The sequence below is a fragment of the Fukomys damarensis genome, unplaced genomic scaffold (assembly GCF_012274545.1).
Source record: "Fukomys damarensis isolate Sample0158 unplaced genomic scaffold, DMR_v1.0_HiC HiC_scaffold_15, whole genome shotgun sequence".
Lineage (NCBI taxonomy): Eukaryota > Metazoa > Chordata > Mammalia > Rodentia > Bathyergidae > Fukomys > Fukomys damarensis.
The window spans coordinates 7,326,017-7,348,350 of record NW_022900927.1 but is presented as its reverse complement, the minus strand read 5'-3'; the positions used below and the strand labels follow the sequence as shown (position 1 = coordinate 7,348,350).

The window sequence follows — 22,334 nt, the reverse complement described above, 5'->3', positions numbered from 1 at the left end:
CTCTCTCTCTCTCTCTCTCTCTCTCTCTCTCTCTCTCTCTCTCTCTCTCTCTCTTTCTCCCACTCATATATAATGCAATGAAACAGTCTGCCCAGAGGATAGGTAAAAGGGTGAAAGTTTAAACTATGTAAGTAATCTATGATTGGGTCAGTTATAACCAGAAGTAATTTATTCTGCAAAACACAGGGACAGAATCCTAATCATTTATATTAAACAGAAGGGGTAAATTATCTGCAGACAAAGAAAGCTGAAAATACACAAGGAGGCAGTGTTATGGCTTGTGTCTTGATCCGCCCACACACACCCAATGCCTCATGAGGTAGTAAGTGGGGCTTTTTCAGAGGTAGCTGCATTTAGAGTGTGTGACTGATTCACTGTGCAATGCTAAGCTGAAGGGCTCTAGAATTAAGGATGTAAGGATGTGAGTGCTACCTGCCCTAAGTAGTCTGGAAAAGATAAAAGGAACAGAAAGATGCTATTATTAGATTCCCTTGCTTGCTTGCTTTTGCTGTCTTCTGCCACTGTGAACTGTTGCCCCTCTGCCATGTGCCACCTTACCTTGGACCCAGTTGGTTACAGACTGAAGCTTCTACAATCTGTGAGTTAAACAACCTTTTTCCCCTTTAACTTTGGATGTCAGGTATTTTGTCTCAGCAACAAGATAAAAGTAACCAAGATAGTATCTTATCAAAAAATTTCATATAAACTACAACCTCTCCCCATTCTACTAGACCTCAACCGAGAGAGAGAGAGAGAGAGAGAGAGAGAGAGAGAGACAGAGAGAGAGAGAGACAGAGAGAGAGAGAGAAAGAGAAAGGATCAGATATACATACACAGAGCATCATGGGAAAGCAAATAAACAGAAGACCTTCATGGTCTCTCAACTTACTTAAGGCAGAGCAAAGGGGTACAAATGGAGAGTAAAGCAAATAACAGGAAGTGATACTCTATATAAAGGTTGTAGAAGAGATGGAGAAACTAGACAAGTTCAAAGAGGAAATGAACTGAAAGTTCATGGAATTGTCATTCAATATGACCAGGAGGATTCAGGGGAAATAAGTGTAAAATTGGAGCAGCTGACAATAATGGTTCAAAATATGAATGATAGATTCACCAAGGATAGAGAATTCTTGAAAAAATATCAGACAGAAATATCTAAAATAAAAAACTGTATAGAATTCATAAATTGCAGAAATGACCAATGTGAAGACATAGTGCCTGAAATTAAGAACAAAATGGTAAATTATGAAGAAATACACAAAGAAGCCACAAAAAATAAGATATAAGTGAACCAGAAAAGGCCATCTAGATGATGCGAAGAAGACCAAGTCAAAGGTAACTGGAGTTAGAGGAAAACTAGAAGATAACACAGATGGAATTACTAATATGTTTGTAGAAATCATAGTAGAAACATTTTCAAATATGAGGGAAAAGCTCAACATACAAATCAAGTTTAACATATGTAATCAAGGCTTCTAGAACACTGAATAACTATGATGAAAAAAAAAGAAGCATATCCTTATTAAACTAGCCATTAGAGAAAGGCAAATTAAAACAACTCCAAGATTCTATTTTACAACAGAAAGAATGACAATCACCAAAAGGTCAAAAAATAACAAATGCTGGCAAGGTTGCAGTGAAAAAGGAACCCTGCTATATTGCTGGTGGAAATGTAAACTAGTGCAACCATTATGGAAATCAGTACGCACGTATGTTAGCTACTTTTCTTTTCTTTTCGTTTTGTAGCATATTTGATGCATTTTAATCTATTGTTGTTATGCATTTTATTTATTTATTTTTAATGAATTTTATTGATACATTTTAGGTATACAATATAATGACGTTCATCATTGGAAATTTACATCTTTACATGATCTATCTTGGTTCTTCTTTTTTCCCCACTCCCCTACCTTCCCTTCAAATCCTCCACCCCTCCCTATTTGCAAAAACTTCATTTCCATTTTCTCATATTGATTCCATTCTCTTCTTTTCTTTCCCTACCCCTCCAACTTCCCCTTCCCCCTTGCCCCTTTTCTTCCTATGTCATATTATCTATTATATCTTTTATTCCTTATTTACATTTTCAGTTTCTCACACCAGAGAAACTATTTGGCATTTACATGTTTTCCTATTTATTTCACTTAAGAGTATCACCTCAATGTGCATCCATTTAGCTATAAATGTCTCTAATATATCATTCTTTATAGCTGAGTAGTACTCCACTTCATTTTTAAAAACCCACATTTTCTTTATCCAGTCTCCAGTTGATGGGCACTTAGGCTGTTTCCAAGTTTTAGCTAGTACAAACTGCTGTTATGAACATGGGTTCACATATATCACTGTGGTATGGTCAAGCATCACCTTGATCCTCAAAGCAGAGAAAGACCCAACCAAAAAAGAGAACTATAGGCCAATCTCACTAATGAACATAGATGCAAAAATTCTTAATAAGATACTGGCAAATAAAATGCAGAAGATGATCAAGAAGATCATATACCCTGAACAAGTGGGATTTATCCCAGGGATGCAAGGATGGTTCAACATACACAAATCAATAAATGTAATACATTATATTTATAGAGCCAAGGATAGAAACCATATGATCATCTCAATAGATGCAGAAAAAGCATTCAACAAAATCCAACACACTAAAAACTCTACAAAAAACTGGAATAGACTGTCTCTACCCCAATCTGATAAAAGTCATCTATGAAACACCAATAGCCAACATCATATTAAATGGTCAAAAACTGAAATCCTTCACAATAAAATCAGGAACAAGACAAGGATGTCCACTATCACCACTCCTGTTCAATATAGTTTTGGAAACATTAGCCACAGCAATTAGACAAAAGAAAGAAATAAAAGGAAGATAGGAAATGTGGAAGTCAAATTGTCATTATTTGCAGGCGACATCATACTCTATATAGAAAACCCCAAGAACTCCACCAAAAGTCTTCTAGGTTAATATAAACAGCACACACCACATATTTTCTAAGCTTCTAGCTCTGTAAAATTTTTGTTTTATAAAAAAAGTTAGAAAAGCACTTCTCAGCCAATGTGGATACATTTTTATTACCCTCTTGTTCTTCAAAATTAACAATGAAAACAAATGCAGGCAGCATAAGTCTTCTACCAAAAAGTCTTCTAGACTTAATAACCAAATTCAGTAAAGCAGCTGGATACAGGGTCAGCGCACAAAAACCAATAGCTTTCCTGTACATGAACAATAGAGTCACTGAGAGACAAAAGGGGCAAACAATTCCTTTCACAATAGCATCCAAAAAATTGAAATGCCCAGGAATCAACCTACGGGAAGAAACCAAAGGCCTCTACCCTGTTTGTTACTCTTCTCTCCTTGCTAAGACAAAATACCTGACAACAAAAGTTAAATAGGGAAAGGGTTTATTTAGCTCACAGTTCTGTATAGGTGTCAGTCCAAAATCCACTGGCTCCAAGGCAGGGATGGCAAACGGGCATCGCCAAGGAGAAACAACATGGTGTGTACAAGGTAGCAAAGGCAACAAGGGACCTTAATAGAGTCCTCCTGCGCCTTTTATCTCATCTAGACAGCTGGGATTAGGGCGGTGCCAAACCAATCACTCACGTGTGGTGGTTTAGTAGTCACAGGCCCTGAATCCCAGCATCACACACTCTAGATTCAGCCACCTCTGAAAAAGAAAGCCTCACCTCATCTGGATGAGGCTTTGGAGAACATCTAAACACAAATCATGACAGCAACCATCAGGAATGATTTCCAAACTATTGATGTGATAATATTAACAGATCCTCAGGAGAAATCACTTCCTTGACTGGGCTCCTTAAAATATTCAGCCACTTGGGGATTCACTTTTGTTTGTTCACTTGTGTGAACATGTTAAGGAGATAACATTTCATATGTAGGAAGCCCTGAAAAAAATTTATTTATAAGAGAAATGCTAATGGTTTTGAGGCCTCCATCATTTCTCTGGTTGACTGCAACACCTATTTATTCTGGTCTTGTATTTCATAAAATATATGGGCTGTCTGCAGTAATCTCTGCAAAACACATTTCTAAAATGAAGAGAACTCTTTTTAAAGACATTTGAAAATACATTTTAGTTGTACAGCTATAGATTAGACTCTTCAAAAAAGGAAATGGGGAATAATAACATTTTTAATACGAGACCACAAGAATAATTTTTAAAGCCTTTTTTTTAGATTGTTCTTAAGTATTTCTTGTCATTATTCACAAAAGGAATCTGAAAGGTTAAGTGTATTTGGATGGCTGCAAAGACTATAACAAAAGTATTGTAAGGACTTGGGTTAATGATTATCATTTTAGAAAAAGCATCATATCTAAATAGGATGCCTTATTTGTATAAGGCCTGGTGTTTCCTGTATATTTAAAGTTTGTTTAAAAATGAATAAAAAATGAACACAATGAACTATATTCCTAAAGTACAAAACATTTCTTCTATTTTATCATGGAAAAATTATTTATTCTTCTTTGTCAGATGGGCGGCTGATTAGGCCTTCTCTGAACCTCGATCAGTAGTTTGGTGGCCCAAGTCCTGCAGGGAATGGGAAGTCTATCTCAATCGGCTATTTGTTTATTTTCCTTGTTCAAAAGCATGCTGCCTGCATTTGTTTTTATTGTTAATTTTGAAGAACATTAGGGTAATAAAAAACATATTTACATGGGCTGAGAAGTGCTTTTCTAACTTTTTTATGAAACAAAAAATTTACAGGGCTAGGAGCTTAAAAAATGTGTGGTGTGTGCTGTTTATATTAATCTTATTGAGAGAATTATAAAGGGGCACCAATAGACTTTTAAAATTTAAATACTAATCAAATTGTTTAAAAAGAAACTATGTAGGAAGCAACAGCTCAGAGGAATTAGGGGACTTTGGTGGAAAATTACCTGTCACCAGTTGAGGTGATCAAATTCCTGAAAAGTTTATGAAAGAAGTCAAGGCTGAGTAACTTAAGGACTCACGAGGAAGACAAGATTTACAGGGGTTGAGAATCCAAATGTTTTGATATGTAAGAAAGTGAAAACAACACTGATGATGTTTCCATATATTTTCAAGGCAGGCGGTGGAACCACTGAGCCAAATCCCTGGCCTGTTCCATATATTTTCAAATGGCAATAATAAATAGAATCTAATTTCAGTTTCCTATTTTTTGCTTAATAAAAGTTTTCTAGTGATTTTCTCTCCCAGAGCTCCAACAATTGCAAATATTTTGTTGTGAATAAATGTACACCTACTAGGGAACATGTTTTGTTTGTGGCCTTGTTTGACCAAAGTGTCCAACTCTGGTGTGATCTTATAGATTAGAGGTGGTGTCTCCTGCTTGCTCCCTCCTACTGTGGGGCCAGGAGCAGAATTAACTTGGATGTTCAACATGAAGAAACTTCCAGAATCTTTAACCTAGTAGGCCTTGATGAGCAGATCTTTCTTGAACCTATTCTTTTAAATTTCAGGCCAGATGTTTTTAAATTGGAAAGTGAAGAAAACTACACTACAGTCCCAACCTGATGTCCCTCTTTGCCTTGTTCTTGTTTCCCTTGCACCAACCAAAACTCAGTTCTAGGGTTTCAACCGCAATCCCAGGCTGCTCTGATGTCATCTAAGCCTTTAAACAAAAGCATCTCTTCTCAGTGTGCCCCCACTGCTCCTCCTTTTCTATTTTCAACCTCTGCTTCATGCTCTTCTGTGGGAACAACTGTAAATTTGAATATATGATGTTAAATTGACATGAAATCCTAGAAAAATATATTGAAACAAATACATATATAATATCACTTTGCAGTTGCATAGCTGATTATAGTTAAAATTTGTATTTATCCATAGAATTACTTAAATGCAATACTAATAAAGTATCAGAAAATTATTAAAAAGGGCAATATGTTCCTTAAAATATTTACACAAGCCATATATATATATATATGAAAATGTTCTTCAAGGACGATAATTAGGTGTTAAATTTTCTTGTCTTTTCAAAAATGAACACAATAAAGAAATATAATGGTAAAGTCAACAAATGATAGCTTTTTGGAAAGCTTTTGACTTAGTCTGGCAGAACAGGAACTGCATGCTCATCTGGTGTTTGTTCCTTATTGAATAATCTAATGGTTTGGGTTTTGCTGACACTTGTCTTCTGGGAGTGATTGTCAGCTATTGGCTGGTGACAGGGCAGGGCAGTGAGCTCTGCACACTAGAGTCTTAAGAAAGGCAGCCCAGACAAATCATAAAACCTATGGACCACTTCTGTGTGAATTGTACTTTCATCTATCCCAAACCTCTTCCTCATTTTATTTAACCAGTTTATCTGCTGATGTTTAAAGTTTGAATGTGACTTGCTTTTAGGCAAAGCAGACTTGCAGAATAAGAAGAGGTAGTAATTTGGACTCTTCAGGTATCTCACAGAAGTGGAATCTACTAGATTTGTCCTTCTGAAACTGGCTTACTTCTCTTAGCATGCTGCCTTCCAGATTTATCAATGAAGTAAAAAATGGCAAAATTTCCTTCTCCTTAAGTCTGAAAAATATTTAATTTTATATATAAACCATATTTTCTTTCATCATTCATCTATCCATGGGTTTTTGTATTGTTTCAGAACTCACTTATTGTGAACTGTACTTCAGTGAAAATGAGAGCTCAGATATCTCTTTAAGATCCTGATTTTAAAATTCTTTGGGGTGAATACCTAGAAGTGAGATTGCTGGACTACATAGTAGGTCTATCTTTAATTTTCTGAGGAACTCTCATTTGTTTTCCATAATTGCTGCACTAATTTGACTGCACCAGTGGTATATATGAATTCCCTCTTATTCATATCCTTGCCAACATGTATTATCTATTCTTTTTTCTAATAGCTTCTGAACTGGTGTGAGGTGATGTCACAGTGTGATTTGGATTTGTGATCCCCAGATGATTAGGGATGCTGCGCATCTTTTCATGTAACCTGTGGTCATTTGTATGCTTTTGTTAGAGAAATATCCATTTAAGTCCTTTGCCCATTTTTTAATTGGGTTTTTATTTTTAGGGGCTTCTTCCATATTTTGGATATTAGCCCCTTATCAAATATGGCTTGCAAATATTTTCTCCCATTCCATAGAGTACCCTTGCATTCTGTTATTTCTCTTTCTGTCCAGGAGCTTTTTCAGTTTGATTTTTTTGTTTTTGGTCCCTGTGCTTCTGATGTCATATCTAAGAAATATCTGCCAAAACCAACATCAAAAGCTTTTTCCTTTGTATTTTCTTCTAGGATTTTTACAGTTTCATGTGATATATTCAAATTTTTAATCCATTTGGAGTTTTCTTTTGCATATTGTATAATCTAGAGATTCAATTTTATTCTTTTGCATGTGGATGTCTAGTTTTCCCAACACTATTTGTTGAAAAGACTATATTTTCCCTACTGTGTAGGGTTGGTACTCTTGTTGAAGATTAATTGACCATATTTGCATAGATTTAATTCTGGGATCACTTCCGTTCCACTGATCTATGTGACTACTTTTATTTCAATATTTCTCACCTTTAATATGTGAGAAGTTTTGAAATTAGGAAGTGTGATCTCCACCTTTGTTAGTCTTTCTCAAGATCACTGTGGCTATCTGGGGGCTTTTGTGATTCCATATAAATTTTAAAAAATTGTAAAAAATTTTGATGGAGTTGGGATTGGGTCTGTAGATCACTTTGGGTCACACAAACATTTTAATATTAAGTATTTCAGGTCATGCACTCAGGAAATATTTCCATTTCTCTTTCACTTCTTTCATCAGTGTTTTGTAGTTCTCCATGTCCAAGACTTTCAATTCTATAGATGAGTTTATTCCTAAGTACTTTACTTTCTTTTGGTGCTATTCTAAAGGAGAACCTTTTGTTATGTCTGTCTTTAGTATATAGACACAAAACTGATTTTGAATGTTGATTTTACATCCTGCAACATTATTAAAAACATTTATTAGTTTTAATAGTTTTTAGTGGAGTCCTTAGGATTTCTCTACATATGCACACATAATTTCCAATTACTTAACAAAGAACAATTACTTAAGGTGCAGCCTGGGAACAGGATAAAGTTAGAATCTTATCCCAAATTCTTCCCTACTATTTATTTAAAGTAGTGCTCTTCTATTTAAATGTTTGCTATGTGCTAAACAAATAATTTTAGACTGTAATTCAAAGCAAAAAAAAAAAGAGGGATTGTAAAAACAAAAGCAAAAGCAAGCCGGGTGTGGTGGTGCATGCCTGTAATCCCAGCACTCGGGAAGATGAGGCAGGAGGATCACTGTGAGTTCGAGACCAGCCTGGGCTACATAGTGAGTTTCAGGTCAGTCTCAACTACATAGCGAGACCCGGTCTCAAAAAAAAAAAAAAAAAAAAAAAAAAAAAAACAACGCAAAAAATACAAAAAACAAAGGGGGGGAAATTGTTCAGACATCAATGTAATTATGAGAGCCCTATTGGTGACCTACTGGATTTGACTGCTTCTGTGAGATCCCAATCAATCTGTACATCAGAAAACCTAATAATGTAGTATTTTGTAGGTAAAAAAACCAATTAATTCATTAAAATTTCTCACTTTTTAAGGCCACAGGTTGTATATGCAAATAACTTAAAAGCAAGACAATTCCTTGTGAGGTTATTTTTATTATTTCTTTGAAACCAGCATCTAGCATTTGTTCCTCTCTTTATAGAAATACACCAATGATTTTATTATCTTTTACTCAAAGTATAATTTGTGCCAAGACACACACATTTCTATGAGAATTAAAAAGCGAATAAGCTTTTGTCTTAATCCATTTGTGTGTAATCTCAGTGGGGAGGCAACTGGAGATTTTGTCTTCCTGGATGATACTTGCGGGAAGACTCTTGTTCCTTCTTATGAGGACAATTAGCATTGAGAGACAGGTACAAGAAAACCTGTTTGTAGTATAAATCTGTCTTATTTTGTCATTGCTGAGGCACAATACCCAACACCCACAACTTAAAGAAGGAAAGATTGATTTTAGCTCACACTTTGTAGAGGTTTCAGTTTGTAATCAGCTGGCTCAGAAGCAGGGCAGCATGGCAGAGGGTGATGGCAGAGAAGAAAGAACTCATGGCGTGGCAGCAGGAAGCAAATGGGATGAAAGGAGGAGGAGGAGGGAGATATAGTGTTCCAGGCCACACCCAGAGAGACCCACTTCTTCCCACCAAGCCCCACCTCCCAATATCACACCCCACTATAAACCCACCAGTGGACTAATCTAGTATCACACAGCCATGACCCACTATCACACACTCACAATACAGTCACCTCCCAAAAGCCCAACCTATGATTGCAAGAGGCTTTGGGGAAACATCTAGATATAAGCCATAACAGCATCCTCCACTCAGACCATAATCTTATTAATCTTGTAAAGATGGAAATCTCATTTGAAAAGTTATTAATAATAATCACATTAATCGTGACATTAAGAACAATTTTCACTGAGACCTTACTATGGGCCCAATATTGTGCCAAGTACTTCACATGTATCACCTTGGTAATATCCTCATCTTTTGGGTGGATATCAGTATCATTCCTACTTTACAAGTGAACTGATGCTCAGAAAAATTGAGTAGTTACCCAAACACCAAACTGATGAGCTAGTGCCTATGCCAGGACGCTCACCCTCCATGTCTGACTTTGGAGCCTGATTCTCAATGACATTCCATCAGTACTGAGTACCTACTTTGTTTCTTTTTTCTTTTTTCTTCTGAGCTAAATCCCCAGCCCGCTGAGTACCTACTTTGTGTTGGATACTTGCTTTCTGTCACTAACAAACTACGTGAGATAATCAACCTAAAAGGAGGAAAATTTATTTTGGTTCAAATTTCAGAAGTTTGGTCCATGGTTGGTTGGCCCTGGCACTTTGGGTCTGTGGAGAGACAGACTATCATCATGTCCGGTAATGGTTACTTACCTCAGGAGAGCCAAAACAGCAAAGAGAAAGGAAGGAGTCCCCATAGCCACTTGAAAGCATGCTCCCAGTGACCTAGCTTTCTTCTACTAGGTCCCACCTTCCTCTTTCCTTCTTTCTTTCTCTCTTTCTTTCTTTTTCTTTTTCTTTCTTTCTCTTTTCCTTCCTTCCTTTCTTTCAAGGCAGGTGGTGAAACCACTGAGCTAATTCTCCAGCTCCTTCCTTCCTTCCTTCCTCCCTCCTTCTCTCTCTGTCTCTCTTTTTCTCTCTCTTTCTTGTACTGGGGATCAAACTCGGAACCTCGCGCTTGCGAGGCAGGCGACAGCATCACTGAGCCCCAGCCCGAGGCCCCACCTTTTAACAGTTCCACCTCCTCCCCACAGCGCCACAAATTGGTGTCCAAGCCTTTAGCATATGAACTTTTGGGAGAAAATTTGGGATCTAAACCATAACAGACATGATCCATAAAACAGGATCCATGTTTCTATACTCAGGGAATATAACTAGAGATCTCAACATGATGGCGGGAATGGGCAGAGTAGGTTTTAAGTAGGAACAATGTGTGACTTCAGAGAGAAGGGAGAAGGTCCCAGCAGGAGAAATGGAATCAGAGATAGCACTAAAGCAGTAACATCATATTCACTAAAGTAATATAGTCACATAGAATTTGTCAAGGTTGATCTTGATTATTAGATTAAGGAGTTTGAACTTTAAGGCATTTTAGCATAAAGGGTATAAAACATTATACTGCATTTGATTTCATTCTTTAGAATGCAGATATTGCTGGTGTCACAAAATAGTTGGAAAGTAATTATACAGCTAAAACTTGATTTTTTTGTCTACAGTGATATAATACATGTAGCAATTGTAGTTTACTTCAGAAAACTATTTTTCTCTTTAATAGGAAAAGTTTAAAAGAAAAACTACCACCCTCATCATCTTTAATGCCATAGTGAATATATTTCTATTTCCTATTAGACCTTCCTAATAACTATCATTGTTAGTCAAACAAGTAAACAGTATAAAAGATAAAGGTCAGTAAAACAATGGGCCTTTTGTTCAGTCCCTTGACTTACAGCAAAACATTCACTCCTTCAAAATCACAAAACTAAGTTAAATATCCTGCCACACACTTATGGCCCACCCACAGCAGTTATGACCCAGAAGGATAGGCTGCCAAGTGACACAAGGTCTCTAACACTTATTCAAGATAACCCAAGGCACAAGACAAGAGACTTAGGACTGCAGATTTGCTTATAAACAAAGTTATAAATTATTTTAGCCGTGGCAGCTCTTCATGCTAAAACTTTGGGACTACCATCCCCTCCTATCCTTTTTCTTCTCACAGGGCATAGGATAAAGAACATTTTTCTTGTGACAGAAATCATTAAAACAGAGACTTAAGATAGTTACGTTCAGTTAGACACAAGACTAGTTAGAGATCTAGACCCACAGTCTGTTTTATTCTTTGAGTTGACAGTGTGTCTCTGAAAATCCAGAATACGAAACTGTAAAAACTCAAAGGGGTTTCACAAACCTTTTCAGATAGGAGAGGACATTTTGTTTTCCTCTCTGCTTGGGGTGTGGGTGGGGCAGGGCAGCTTTCCAGTGGTGCTTACTGCTGGGCAGGATGGAGTCCTGTTCGGATGTGAAGCCTCTCCCTTAGCTAGCCTGAGGCTCCAGTTTCCATATTTCTCCTGCTTTGGGCAGGCAGATGAAGGATAACATTCTCTTTTAAAGAGATGTTCTTCCCACCTCCCAGTAGGTGGGGTGGAAGGCCTGAGTGGTATAACGGGCATCCATAGCTACTTTGGGGCTAAAGATGCTGTTTTCAGCTCTAGATGACCTCTGTCAAAAGGAAGAGCTACTTGCTGTGACTGCCAACCATGCCTGTGTCCCTCCGTTGTCAGTTATGGACCACACACGGGCTGGCAAGAAATTTCCTTCTTGTAAGCATACTGTTTTTGTTAGTTTTAAGAAACTTGAGTTGTCTTAACCAAAGGTAAAATCATGGAATAGTTATTATGAAATTGTGGAAAAGTAGCAGGCCTTACATTTCATTGTTGGAATATATAATGTTTCTCTGTCGGGGTCCTTTTCTCCAGTGATCTCTGTTTTAAATGAAGATGTATTACCAAATAAACCACAGTAACACACACTAAAAAGTGTCAAACATTTTTTCAGTGTGCTGCTACTAAAGAATTATTTCAAAAGACAAGAAGAATGTTTCTGCAGGACTGTAATAAAAGAGCTCCACTTGAACAAAGCTCTCAACTATTTAGGGCCAGGGATTTAGCTCAGTGTTTCCACCGCCTGCTTTGCAAGCGTAAGGTTCACAAGTTCAATCCCTGGTACCACACACACAAAAAAAGCTCTCAACTATTTAAATGTCTTCTGAGCATTCACAAAACGAGGTTGGAAACACCAACCCTTTATGTTACATCACTTTAACAAAAAAGGTCACTTGGTGGTACAGTTTTTAAGAGCATTCTACATCCATATAAAATCCTTCCTATGAGAATAACTTGCCAAAAAACAAGACCGTAGGACCTGCAGTCCCACTTAGCATGTAAGATTTGGTTGTCTTAGAACCAAAAGAGCCTCAGCATTCTTTGTCCCTAATGAGTCCTTCCCTATCCCCTCCTTTCTTGGTTCTTCCTTTTGTCTGTTTTGCACTTCTAGTCCCAGCTAAGCAGTATGCAGACCTGCACGGCCAAGGCAGTAGCTTCCAGCGATCCTCCCTGCAGTCCTCCCTTCAGCCGCACCTCGTTCATGGTCCCCACAGGATGCTGGTCACCCTCTGGCCACCAGCCACCGTGGGAGCCGGGAGCCGCTGCCAGGCAGCCTGCAATTCATACCAATGCCGCCAAGAGAACGGCGACCAGCCAGCTGTCCACTGATGTTGCCTCTAAGTGACGTGTGTCTTCCTTTTTCCTTTTACTTAACAATTTTATAGTGCCGAGTCTACCCAATGTTATAAAATGATTCCCAAACGTAAAGTTCCTTGTCCCGAGGAATTTGCAATTTAAAAAGAATAACGCAAGGCAAGGGGATAGGACAGAGTGAGAAGAAAGAGTTTATATGAAAGGTGAAATAGAATCAATAAAATTTGCAATAGACCAAAAAACTGAAAGGCTAAATTAGAATCTCAGGTCCCCATAGCAGATTATGACAATAAGGATTTGCTGTAAGATCTGCAGTAACAACAGAATTTTACTGTTTATCAGGTGCCACGCAGTAACACTGCAATAATTATATAAGGTACATACTATTACTATATCTAACTGAAAAAAGCTAGAGCTTCTTTTAGATACTTAAAAATAAATAACTCTAGTGTTTATGAACTACCATGAGTGATTCCAAATACTTTGCAAATATAAATTAATTTATTTTTCACAGAATCCCTGTGAGGGAGGAACTATTATTATTTTACAGATAAAGAGTAAAGCAGACAGGTACACTCATTTGTTCAAGGTTACACAGGTACAAGGTGGGAGAGCCAGAATTTGAACCCAGAGAGTCCAAATGACACAGGCAGGATGCAAACCCAGGAGGTTTAACTCTGAGGGCAGTGGGGTTTGTGCATATTACATAAATATTTAATTTAATTAAAAATATGTATATGGATTATCAACAATGCAATTGTTAAATAAAAAAGTGTTTATCTGAAGAATAAATACTGTCCAAGAATAGGGAGAAAGAAGCAAGTTTTCTTTCCTTCTTCATTCAACAAATGTATACCAGTGTCTGTTTATACTAGACACAGAATATGGTGCTGGTGCAATGGCAGTGAACAAGGGAGACAAAAATGGGAGAAAATGGGGGAAACGAGATGTTGGCATAGACTGGCCACTAGCAATAGGAGGAACTACTCAACAAGACATAAGGGAACATTGCACTCATATACAAAGAATGGCATAATTCTCTAGGCTGTACGGGCCTGCATATTATGTAGTCCTTTTTTCATTTTCTCTTATTCCCTTTTAGTTATGACAGTCAGAGAAAACGCTATCAAAAAACATTAATGTGCACAATTATTAACATTTCAAATAATACTTTGGACAGAACACTTTATAACATCAATACACGCAGCTGTTAGTCTGAGCACTTTACAGGTAATAACTAATTTAATTATCATAATCCTAAGAGATAGATACTGTTATGACCCCAATTTTATAAGTGAGAAACTGAAGCTCAGAAATATTAAGAAACATGTCCAAGGACTGAAGGATGAAATCACCGAAACTACACTTTAGATTACTTATTGATTTCATTTACTCTCTAACTTCTCTTCAGAATAACATTTTGACTGAGGGTGTTTTACAAGTGTAGATAGGAAAAAGATGACAGCAGAAAAAAGGGTTCCACACAAACTGAATAGACATCAGTATTTACCCACCACAGCAATTTAAGAACCTTAGGGGCTGTGGATCTAGCTCAGTGGTAGAGCACTTGCTGAGCAGACAAGGCCCTTGGTCATATCCCTGGCACTCTACACTAAAAATGGGGTGGAGAATTTTATTTGATTTCAAAAATTTTGACAGGTTCTCTCTCTTTTTTAAAGACTATCTGTGCTTCTATTCTACAAGGCACATTTCAGCACTGAAGCTGGGATGGAAAAGTGGCCTTTAAAAAAGTAAAGATTGAGAACTAAAGTTTCCCAGGCCTTTTATGAAAGGCCAGACTCTTCTGGCATAACCATCCACTGTGGAGATAGGAGTATGATGTCCATTCCTGCCATCCAATCAGTTCTCTACCTCGCCTTATTTTTTAAACTCTATTTTACTTCCTGATTTTTCTATAACTAAAATAAAGCATTTAAAACACTAAAACTAAAGTCAGAAGAGAAAGCCCCCCCCCCCCGGTTCTCCATCAGATGAACATAGAATAACATTTGTTTAGAAATCTTTTTTTATGGCTGTGTACACTGTATCTCGGCTAAAACAGAACATATCTTGAAGAAACAGAACAATAACTTGGTTTCCCATATAGCAAACAAAAAAGTCTCCTCTTCCCATTTGAGCATTGGTTTTAAAATCCTAACATATAAGGAGTCTAAAAAGTTATGTGCTACTATGGGGAAATAATAAAACAATAAAATAATGAAATCTTTTCTCAATTCCTATATTTAGTCATTTGATTCTCTCCTACCACAGGTCACTTCCAAAATCAAGGGAGGGGCAGAACTAAGGGACATCTTCAGAGATGACCATGTGCAAGACCTCTGGACCACCCCTCCCTTTCCAGGTTCTCTGGTCCTGGGAACAGAACTCTGAAATTCCTGAGGCAACTCCCACTCCTTGCTCTGAGCAGGCTGTTCTTTCTGTGGAGAGGTCTCTCCTGGCTCTCCTGTTCTCTGCGTGGCTAACTTTAACTTCTGCTTTAAAACCTAGCTCAAGTACCACCCAGTCTTTCACTATTCCCTGACCCTCTTCCGAAATCACATCTGTAGTGGAGTGCTCAAGTATGATTTCCCCCTAGCATTTAGTGCAATTGTTTACTTATTTATTCTTATATCCACTAGCCAATCCATTATTCAACGAATATTTCCGGAGCATTTAGTATTTTTTCTAGCACTGGGCTAGATATGAGGGAGATAGGAATAAAAGAAATTCCTTAATATGGCTCCTAGAAGATAGTGATACTCACTGATTATTCCTGAAATGGATGAATGGAATTAGGTCATTACATAAATAGTGAGAGGAAGACCAGTAGAAGATTACAGTCACATGAAAGTGATTTTATTTTTCCATTTTTTTCATCACTTGCATCCTATTATGTTGCACACTTCTAGCTATCTTCTTTAAGTTTTTGTTCTCTTCTCTTCCAATTGTCTTTATTTTATTGCTGCCCTTATTTGGACAAACAGGAGCTTTCATATGGACAGACTTGGTTCTAACATCATGGTTTGTCACTTACTAGCTATATGACCTTTGGCTTTTTGCCTAACTACTCTGGGCTTCAAATGTCTCCCCTCTGCAAAATGAACATTACAAATACCTATAGGATGGAGTATCATGTGAAGATTAAATGAGATTCACATGTATAAATGTTTAGCTAGCACGAAGCCTAGCTCTTAGAGGCTCTTCCTCTGCTTTCTTTTGTTTCTCCCCTCTCCTACCAGTTATTCTTCCCACAAGATACAGGAAAGCATACTGTTTTTTAAAAACTGTATTATTATTTTGATATATTACTTTTCCCTTAAATTCTTTTATTGGTACATTTTAGGTATACAATACATTTACATTTATCATTGTGAGCTTGTAACTTCACATGATGTATCTGGGTTCTTATTTTTCCCCATTCCCTTGTATTTTGATGTATTATTTTGATCTATGTCAAGGATATGTACCTAGCCATTAGACCCATTAAACTTTTGTTTTTTATAGAAATGACTTTTTGAATATATAAAAATTTAAAAAGGAGGAAGAAGAGGGGGAAGAATAACAACAACAACAAAAACTATGGGTTGATCCTCACCCTACACCCCACAAAAAGTTAACCTCCACAAAAAGACAGCTGAAATATTGCCCCAGCTAGGAGACCCTGACAATTGTGATCTATGGGCAGCGTGCTTTCTTTGAGGCAATCTGGTCTTTATGATTATGTTTATGCTGCCCAGAAGCAAATAAGGGCTAAGGAAAGCGGGGGGGGGGGGCTCCCACTTCCCCTGGGGACCGGAAGCCAGACTCTGAAGTGGATTCTACACGGGCTGGTCCTGAATCCTTGGACCACAGAGGAGAGGGAAGCTGTGGGAAGTGCCCAGCGAGGATCTGCTTACTCCATGGGGTCTCACCTACTCTCTTCATTCCTAGGCACCTAAGATCCCCTGAGACCCCACACGCTTAGAGAGAGCTGTGCCTCTCACTCAGAAGTTGCCGACGAGCGCCAAGCTGTCCGGTTCCAGCACAGCCCCGCCCAGGTACCCCGCCAGCCTCTACCTCAAACTGTGGCTCGAGAGCCCCGGGCCCGACCCCAGTCCCTCAAGGCCCTCACCGCTGCCCCGCAGTGTCCAGCAAAAGCCCTGGCACGCCGGGAACTCGCACCCGGTTCTCCTCATTGAGCGCACCCGTCTTTCTCCAATCAAGTCAGCCGACCGTCAGCATCTCAGAACCCACGCTCTCTCCATCTTGCCCTGCGATCCTACTCCGAAGCACAGGAGGATTCGCTGAGGACCTGCATCCCCACCGCTCGGTCCGGAGCAGCGCCCCCAGAGCACACAGCGGTCGGTCCCCGGGCCGCCAGCCCTCCCTCCCTGGGGCTCCTAGCGCCCGGGCTCCCCCCACCTTTCATTCATTCTCTTCTCTTTACTCCTCTCCCCTTCGGGCCTGGCTTCTCACCCTCGCCTTCTCCCCGGGCCTCTCCTCTTATGGGACGTTCTCTGTGAGATCCCTGCAGATCTTTCCTTCTCCCCGGGTACGTGTAGCAGGCTCCGAAACCGACGGTGCGGGACCGGTGGCTCAGTAGGCAACGCTGCCCACCACCCAGAAAGGCTCCCAGACCCAATACTGACCTCGCCTTCCTCCTCCACGACAGGGACTCCCGCGCGCTCCCCTGGCCGGGAACCCCCTCGGGGAATCACGATGGCCTTCGAGGCAGCCCAGCTGTCAGCGAGCAAGCGTCTATTTTAAACCCGCACCGAGTGTCCCCGCCCTGAGGACACGGGCAAGGGACCAGCGACTCGGATAACGCGTTGCCGGCACGATCCCTGGGGAAACGCAAGTCTCCGCGAAGCAGGCGGCGGGGACACTAAAAGGTCCCAACACACATGACCCGAAATCCTACCAAGGGAATCAGGGACCCGGAATCAAAGTGGAGATGCCCCGTAGAGGCCACCTTGGCAAACCTGGAAAGGGAGTCGCAGGCGAGCCCTTTCCAGCAACCTCTGCCCCTCCCGTGCTCTGCTCTAGTCAATTTCTGGACAATCCAGGTGATAGCCCGCAACCCGAAATATTACTTAGAAAGCATTACGACTGGGGACTATCAAGTTATGAACAGCCACAGCGCCTAACCAGGTCCCAGACGGCTGAAAGAGCCGGGTGCACGCGTACGCGGGTCTTGGTGCTCACACACAAATCCGTCCAGGCCAGGATCCAGATTCTAGTTCGCACACTGACAAGTCCCTAAGTCTAACAGAAAATACAGAATTTCATTCACCCACCTCTTTTCCTGTCTTCTTTGGATTAGAATCCAGGGGAATTACCGGGAAAGGGTGGATCAAGAGACCCTTCTTTTCCTTTAGCCTTTCCAAAGAGTGGAAATTTCCATCATGTGATAGGGGGCAGCATCCCCAGAGTCGCGTTTCCTACGGACTCTCCCTTCCAGCCCAGCCACCAATCGCCAGGCGGCAACCTGAGATGTAAACAAAAGCATCCTCCCAGGTGGAGCCTTGTCACCCCACTGTCCCCCAAGAGCGGAGCCCGGGCGCTGAGCGTGGGTTCCTTCTTTCCTGGGTCCCACATCGCAGAGGAGATCTGGGTGTGACCTTTATCTGACGGTTAGGTTTTTCCGGAGTTGAAGTTGAATTTCTTGGATCAGTCCTATTTGCAGGAATACGTGTTGCTCTGCCTTGAAGTCCTTGAGAGTTGAGCATTCAGGGTGGGTGACTCTTTAAACTCCCCAAGGTTTGAGAATGGAAACTTAAACTTTACGTAGAGAAGAAGTGTGGAGAAGGGACACACACACACACATACACACACACACACACACAAAATCATTATCAGAAGCCACTTAATGAAAGAACAAGACAGGGAAAACCTACTGGCATTTAACCATGGATCGTTTTGTGACCATTTCCCCCCCTGCTTTCTAGATTAAGCACACTTCTCAGTGTACATGGAGAAGAATCTAGGCTGAAGTACATTACACAATACCTTCAATCTGTTAAAGGCTCTTTCTGCCATTTTAAGGAAACTTTTATACAAAACCATTTTCTGACATTTAGCAAAATTCTCGGTTCAAAAAAGGTCCCTGTAACAATATGTTCACAAGCCCCTATTTATTTAGTAGTGTGCTGTTATTCTTTAAGGAAAATGAATTCACCGGTGGAGACCTAATCTACAGTTTAGCAAACTCAAAGACTACTTCCTGACATACCCAATTTAACTTCATTCAGAATGGTGAGGTTCCCTTTCTGCCCACACCACCAACATGTGAAACCTTCTCATCTTGTAGTTCCCAATAATTGTACCACAAGCAGCACCTTGCACTTTAAAAATGAGAATAACAACCACAGAAACACACTTCGATGATATATATTACATACTAATCAAAAACATTAGAAACACTACATTGATGCACACGCACACGCATGTTCACATACACCCAGCATATTACACTAAAGCCATTCAACAATGAAAATTCAGGATGATATAGTATGTACTTTCACCAGAGCTGCCATTTCAGAACCTAAAAGGGGAAAAAAAGCCATCTACAAAAAATATTTAGTTTTATGACATCTAACTGTCCTCCTTGACCAAACTTATGTTTTCGGTTTGCCACTATTCAAAGTTCCCATTTTGTGAACTAGATTATAGCAGAATAATTTTAAAGGTTCTTTAAGGTTGAAACCAAATTCCTTTTCAACCATCCTACTTCTCTTTTGATTCTTACTTAATAAATATAAACATCTTTTATAAAGCCACTAAAATGTAAAACTTGGCAGGATTGGTCAGAGATTAGTGAGGATGAAAGTAGGTATGCATTTCTCTTTGCCTAGCCTGAGATATAGTAGAACAGAAGCCTACATTTGCAAAACAAAAAGCCATCCAAAGAAAATAAAAGTGAAGATCAGATCAAAGCAATTCTAAGACAGAAACTAGTTTCCTGTGCAACTGCTCAACTTTTTAATAAGCACCTTAGTTAATCAGTTCTTGGCATTCATAGCTTAGCTAGCACTAAAAGGATTAAAAGCTATGGCTCACTGGTTAATTTAATAGAAAACTATGGGCTTTCATCTATGTATGCTGGTAATATTAATCAGCTTGTGAGTTGAGGGAACATGAGTCTTACATTCATCTATAAGTTAATGAAGTGCTACCTTTTATAGCTAACGTAGGATTTCAGAAGATCTCAGAGCAATGTCTGGGTGGTATGAGACCACTGAGGATTCTTCATCTTACATGCTGTAATCAAAAGCTTGAGCCATGGACGGCCACATAATACCTGCCCAACAGCCTCAAGCTTTGTTTTAAACCATGTTACCTGCAAGTAGATGGAAAGGAAGAAGGAATTTCAAGTAACGACCAAGCCCTTGACAGTGGTTGTGCCTCCTGCTTGTTAATATTCAGTGGAATTCCCTTGGCAGTTATGGTGCAGTAAAAAATCAGTAAGGCCCAAAACATAAAGAACAGAGAAGAATTCTTCAGAACAATACAGTTGTTTTTATAATACCATTTAAATGAGTTTGCTTTTCTTTTTCAAAATGTGCCCATTTCCTTAGTATATTTTCTACAATTTCAAGATATATTCCTGATCTCTGCCATGATCCTGGCTAGAATTTTTAGAGATGTTTTACCCTGCCACAACTGGCTGTATATTTCTGTAATTATAGAGATTTGGTTTTTTTATGTTGACTGTGTACTAAATGTCAAGTAATATCCTCTACCTTTGTTATTAGATATAATCCTCAACCACAACCCTTTGGAATCATAGTAACAGTTTCATAAAACTGTCCTGAATGACATTTTAAAAAAATAAAATAAAATAAACCATGGTTCAAAAGTATGGGAAGCAGCTCAAACTGATGATATCCCTGTAAGACCGCATATCAAAACAAAATAACTTTGGCTTATTATTTGGTCATTTTCTGGCTCTGGAGAAGACAGATTCACTCCAAATTTCACAAATCATCCAGCAGCAGTCCAGGTACGGCCAAGTTGCTTGCATTCTTAGTTTTTCTGAGTTTTAAAAATGGAAGACTTTTTCTGATACAATGTTTTCCTGGTGTAAATTATTTTTAGACAGTACCACAAACTCATCTAGTGATGGAGAATGTTTGCACTGAAAAAAAAAAGCTTGCAGAGCAGCTGAAATTTGTTCAAGATTTTGATAAAGATTAATTAATTGAAGATTTCCATTATAAAATTATATTAACAGCGATTATAGGAGTAGCTACTGGTTTTGTTGTGGCTGCTTCTGTCTTAAGAAAAACCTATACCAAAAAAATTGCAAAACATACTCTTTAGAACTAAAGCTAACAGAGTTCTACATGCTAATAAATTTGTTAAAAGTTGTTCAGAGAGTCCCTAAAGGTTTTTTTAAATCACTGGAAAGCTTTGTGATTCTCTAAGTTGAGATGGAGCTTGCAGTATCTCTTTGTGATCATAAAACAGATTTGAGAACTATCTCCCAGGTGTAATGATCTAGAGGACAGTCACTAATAGATTATTATATAAACAAATGCCTTAGGAAGGAAACAGAACACAGTTACTATTCAAATACCATATGATAGCACTAAAATATTCCTTAATTTATGAATTATCATAGCAAAGTTTGATAGCAGCGATTTTATTACACCTTTGTATAAATGATATTTTATTTTGCAGTAAAGTTTTAACATTGATTGGATTTTCATTGATAATTATCATAATTAGTTAAATGGCTTCAGGTTACAACGCATCTTCACATATATTGTGCAACTTTATACCAAAACAAGCATATCATGCAGGTATTACTATTTTACCCATTAAAAGAAAGAAGAAAATAAGATTCAGAGAAGTAACTTGCCCAAATATGCGACACCAATAAATGACAAAAACAGCATGTAAGCCAAGTTTCTGACTTCAAATTTTACATCCCCTTTCCTATAATGCACCTCTCTTTTCTTCTGAGCATTTTCTTCACTAAGATTTGTTGTTTTTCTGCCTACGTTCAGGCCAATTCCAAATGGCATGTTTGGCCATAAAATTATGATTTTAAAATATTTTCTATGTCTAGGTGTAGATTTTTTTTATTGTAGCTAGTTGGGGTCCTATATGCCTCAGTTATCTGAACGTCAAATTCTTTCCCTCTGTTTGGGAAGTTTTCCGTCATTAATTCTGTGAACAGCTTTTTAAAGTCATTTGTATTTTCTCCTGCTACTTCATGTATTCCTATCAGTCTTATGTTATTCTTCTTTGCATCATCTACGAGTTGTTGGATCGATTTCTCATGATCTCTTACTGTTTTTAAGAGACCTCCTCTCTTTTCATGGTCACTGACTGCAATCTTATCTTCTATATCTGAGAGTCTATCCTCGCATTCTTTTATTCTGTTGCGTACACTTTCTATGGAGTGTTTAATCTCCTGGATATCTGTTTGAATCTGTTTTATGGATTCCATTTCTTTCCTATGTTGGGCGTTTATTTTTTCCATTTCTTCCTTATGCTGGGCCTTCATGGCTTCTATCATGGTCCTGAGC

At 38.7% G+C, this 22,334-nt stretch overlaps 1 long non-coding RNA gene across 1 annotated transcript in view; it reads left to right on the top strand.

Annotated features, from left to right (window-relative positions):
* LOC117286137 overlaps positions 1-18,145 on the top strand; it is a 19,044-nt gene extending 899 nt beyond the window's left edge. Inside the window, exons 2-3 of the long non-coding RNA XR_004517240.1 lie at positions 16,750-17,159; positions 17,471-18,145. This is a non-coding gene — a long non-coding RNA (uncharacterized LOC117286137). The remainder of the gene's footprint in view (positions 1-16,749; positions 17,160-17,470) is intronic.
* The last annotated feature ends 4,189 nt before the right edge of the window (positions 18,146-22,334 follow it).